The sequence below is a fragment of the Pinus tabuliformis genome, chromosome 2_1, assembly GCF_031772625.1.
Source record: "Pinus tabuliformis cultivar Carrire ecotype Pingquan chromosome 2_1, CPIR1, whole genome shotgun sequence".
In the NCBI taxonomy this organism is placed as follows: domain Eukaryota; kingdom Viridiplantae; phylum Streptophyta; class Pinopsida; order Pinales; family Pinaceae; genus Pinus; species Pinus tabuliformis.
This window is the reverse complement of record NC_142299.1, coordinates 197,214,132-197,219,072: the sequence shown is the minus strand read 5'-3', so window position 1 is coordinate 197,219,072 and position 4,941 is coordinate 197,214,132. Positions and strand designations below refer to the sequence as shown.

Below are 4,941 nucleotides of genomic sequence, written 5' to 3'. Positions count from 1 at the left end.
GCTGAAAAGGGCATTAATGTATGAATCCTTTCCAGGCAGAAGAAAACACATAAAGGCTGAACACTTCCTCAATGCAGAGCAATGACTAAATTCTACCCTTATCACTTAAAAATATTCAGCTGGAAACGATCATGAATGAAATGCAAAACATCACAGGATACATATGAAACAGAGAGAAAAACACATGCCAAAACTCATACCATGAGAATCTTATAAATCAGAGCTGCACAATTTAATTATTTCTCTGTCAATCTATACAACCAAATGCTGAGTTATTCTTCCACCATTTCCCAGAACTCAGAACCCTTTACACATAATTTTCATACAATAAATAGACTCAAGAATGGGAAAACAGATCGATTTGAGAATAGGGGCCGGTTCACCCAAAATCATGAGAATAGGAAAGGTCTACTCCAAAAAGGAGCAACGTTACATTTGTTTTGTCGATGGCCAATTAAAAGAAAGAATCTGGAGCGTAGACCCTTTGAATTGCAACTGCAGTTAAAAATATACCATCGGTTCCTATCTTTCTGCTGTGGTGACTCTTCACCTTATGCTAGCCCTTTGAATCAAAAGCTAATTTTTCAATAAACGGTTTTCCACTAAAATTTTGCCTTTAATGAACACACCCAACTACAATTTGCTAAGCACAACACCTGTCTCCATTTTGCAGAAATTACTTTTATCACTGGTATGAGAGAGCTGGTCTAATGAAAGCGTAACAATGACCACCCAGCACACCTCCACTGTGAACCAAAACACTATGAAGAGTGTATAAATTGCGCACACTTCTATCAACATCTGGAGAGAGATATTTTCCATTGTCTCTGTCTGAGTCAAGTGAAGTAGAAATTGATTTCGATCATTTATCTTGACCATATCCATGCAATTGGGCAAAAAAAAGCGAGAATAAAGTTTGGGGATGGTGAAGGTGAGAAAAATGCAAGCCTTATCAGAGTCCATATTGTCATCATGTGGCCATATTGAGCTAGTAACCACAGAACAGATGCGAACTTCAAAGTGGTAGATGGGTCCCCAGAAAACAGATCTCTGATTTTTGCAAACAAGGCATTGACTGGCAGAAGAATCACTCGAATGACACAAAGAACGTCTGCTTCACTTAGCTCATAGTTTGTGGAACTATTTTCCAAGTCGATTGCCCCCCCTGTGAATAAATGACTTATAAAAGAACACTACTGCCAGATAAGATAAGGCAAAGTATGAGAGAATGGTCACCAAACTGAGGGGAAAATCCCGTGTAAAACTTGATGATAGGACACAACAGAGCTTGACCCGAATACAAAAGTAGATTTTGGAGGGTCACTTCACATGACCAAATCAGTCATATACTGAAGCCAATATATTCCTTTCCGAGTAGCTTTGCCATCTGGAAATGCAGCAAGAGAATTGGATTCATTGTAATGTTTGTGGCACAATTCAACGTTGGGAGGCTATGTGCGTCGCACGCGCGCCCAGTGCGTCGCGCTCCTCCAGTGCGCTGCGCCCATATAAAATTTACACTACATGGAGGCACCCAATGCGCCGCACTCCTCCAGTGTGCCGCACCAGTCAGTCAATGTGTCACGCCTTCTCTCATTGTGCTGTCCTCGTCATCTTTTTCTCCTCCATATCACACCCTGCTGTGTCTATCAAAGTTAGGGTTGGTTCTGTGGAAGATGTCTTCTACACACTACCAAGACCATATAGAGTATGAGCAACAACACTTGTATGTCCTTCTATCTTGCTATCATATAGCTCCCGTGATGACCAATCCATTATAAGCAGGTGCATACGATATTGAAGTGTAAGCCTACACATTACTTCATTCTCATAAAAGTCTGTAAGTCGAGCAAAGAGTGTCCTTCGTAACCCCTTTTTCTTTGCTTCAACACTTTGCATAGTTGGTGGCAGTTGAAGATGGTCTCCTGCAAGTATACATCTAGATTCCTTAAGTATAGAAATCCAGCAAGCCACCTCAAGTGCTTGGGTAGCCTCACCAATGATGACCAAGTCAAATACCATTCCATCAATTTGCCGAGATAGGGCACCCGTCAGCATTGTTAGTACAACATCTGAATTCTTGAGCACATCTAGCACAACTTGCTTTTTGTCTTTGCCTCTCCTCTTTGGCAAGATTGCAGAGTTCTTTCATAATGTCTCTTCTGCTACTCCTGTCTTTAGTTTTCAGAAGCTTGTTGTTCATAAGCTTCATTTATTTCTTCACATCGTTTGCAAGAGCACTGTTATCAGCACACATAACCTGAGAATCAAGGGCACTCTCTAATACTTGTGCAAGAGGTCGTGCAGGGTGCCCCAACCTCACTAGTTTTACTCTATAATTGGCAAGCCTCTCCACAATATTGTCAACAACAACATTAGGGGTAGAACACGCAAGAACCTTGGATCCGCGCTTCATTTCCTGCAGTATTATTTCCATCACAACTGTGGTCTTTCCAGTTCCAAGTGGCCCATGTAATAGAAACAAACTGCCTGAATTTAAATCCTTTGTAACAACAACCTTCTCATTGGCAACCTTTTCTAGACGAAGGGGAGAATTTAATCCATCTTCTAGTATATCATCAAATGCTCCTTTAACTTTTGCATTTGCAATAGATGAATCTTCCCATGTTTGTGGAGGCAATTCATATTTTCAATTTATGTTATATGGGTAATATCGAAGTCTTCTCTTTTTAGTGTCTTGCTTGATTAAAACAATGACTCTTCTATTGATTCTTTGCAGGGATAAGAGCTGCTGAAGCTGCTGCCATTGAAGAGTTGTACAACTTTGAAACAATTTGACAAATTACATATTTATTACAAAAACACATTTGATGATTTCTTCTTCAAAACAAAGTTTTGAAGAAGAATCAATCTCGCATTATCGATGATGACATTCCTAAAATACAAAACTTACTGAACCTCCCTCTGGCCTGCAAGCATTATTTCACACTTCTGGAGACAAAACCCTGGACTCAAGAATTAAAATGACTCTTTTTGACCAAAGTGGCATTTGATGACTGCAAATGACAAGAAATGAACCTTGGTTAATTTGACTATGACAGATGACTGACAAGACTGAGTATAACATTGGCTCCAATTGGGATGGCAGCTGCCGCTCCGTGGAGGTGCCAAGAACAACAGATATTTTGGAGAACAGACAGTGCCTCCTTCCATTGGGCAATGGAGTCCATTATTTCAATAAATTGACACGACTAACTTATTTACTAGAAACTGAGTCACTTGACTCAAACGGACTTGATGGCAAACTAAAATGACTTGAAAAACTTGACTCTAACAAACTAACTCAAGACTTGAACTTAAACTTAAAGCTTGGTGGCAGTACATGGCCACCTGTGTTTCTTACAAGACAATATATCCCCAGACTATATCAAAATGCCAATGCAACCAATCAAGAAGATGGATTCTTGACTGATTCTTCCTATCAGATCTTCTGGTCAACAGTAGATGCTTGTAACTGGGTCTCCAAAAAGATAATTTACCATGATCTCCTTCATCACTGAACACTATAATAATCACCTTCAGTTCTGACTGCAACAAATCTACCATTGGATCCTGAAAAACATGAAGTCTTTCCTCCTGCTGAAAAAACAAGGTATCTTTTTCTCTTGATTCTGGGCTTTCTTCATAAATGAGAGTATGCTCCTGGTCTTCAAAAATTTTTGAACAAATAGGTGAGAAGATTTCCTCTTCAAAGAACGTTTCAAAACACGAAACATATGAAGAAGAATTTGAAATGGAATCCATACTGGTCTGGTCGGCTATAGTCTGAATATATTTCTGATCATCTTGGCATGATATGACAACCAGATTCTCATTACATTCATCAAATTCATCAATCATGAGAAAAGAAAATTCAGATGATTCTTGAAACTCAAGCATGACATCTCTATCATCTATCATAAATTCCTCTAGAGAAACATTTTCACCTACTTGAGTAAAGATATCCTCTTGTTGTTCATGAATTGACTGGATTACCTTGGTAGGAAGGCTGTGTTCTGATGAGATGAGGGTAGTAAGGCCTGTAACTCTGTCTTCTTCATTTGAGGCAACCTCAACAATGCAATTCTCTTCTATGAGATCCAGAACAACATGTTTTTCCTCATCACAATCTGTCTCTTGATCTGGTTTATCATCATCATTTTCTGAAATTGGAACATCATTTTCCTGTGTATCCTCATTTATTTCAACCAAATCTGAAATAGTACTTCTTCTTTCATCATTTTCAGTCACATGGAAATCTTTAACCTGCTGATTTTGATCCTGCTACAAAGGTTCCTCTAAGAGTTCTGTAGGATGCTGAAATGGATTTTCATACAATGCTTCCATGATTTCTTCATCCATAAAATTATCATCCTCATAGTATTTTTCAAGGCTCTCAATAAAACCATAAGCATGCTTGCAACAATCCTGAACTAAATTTAATGATGGATAATATTCTTTATACTTCTCAAAGAATAATGAATGAAAATCCTTTAGACAATAAATGGAAGCAGGTGGCAAACTTTCATTCCAAGATCGGGCTTCGTCCTCCAGAGTAGCCATAAACATTTTCATCAAACAATCTTCAGGAAAATTGAATGTGAAATTTTCATGTATGCACATGAATGTGAAATTTCACCAGATGAAGAACAACGTCATTACCTTCCACATTTCTGAACACATGGAAATTCCTTGACCAATCTACCTTCGGCATTTTATTTGGAAAGCATGGAATGTGATCCCGGCTCATGGGAGCGTATCTTCTTGTAATCCGACCCATCTTGAAAATGTCAAAGCTACTGATCTCTCTACAGTGGAGTCACCATGAAGCACCATTTGCTAGATTCTTCAGTGAAAGGAGTTGCCAGGTGAATGATTTCAGTCTTCTTATGTCTGATCACCATTCACCATCAACAATCAACTCTGAACTTGAGATATGTA

At 38.8% G+C, this 4,941-nt stretch overlaps 1 pseudogene; it reads right to left on the bottom strand.

Moving 5' to 3' along the window:
- Positions 1-1,573: 1,573 nt before the first annotated feature.
- On the bottom strand, positions 1,574-3,567 carry LOC149199393 (uncharacterized; annotated as a pseudogene).
- Positions 3,568-4,941: the final 1,374 nt, after the last annotated feature.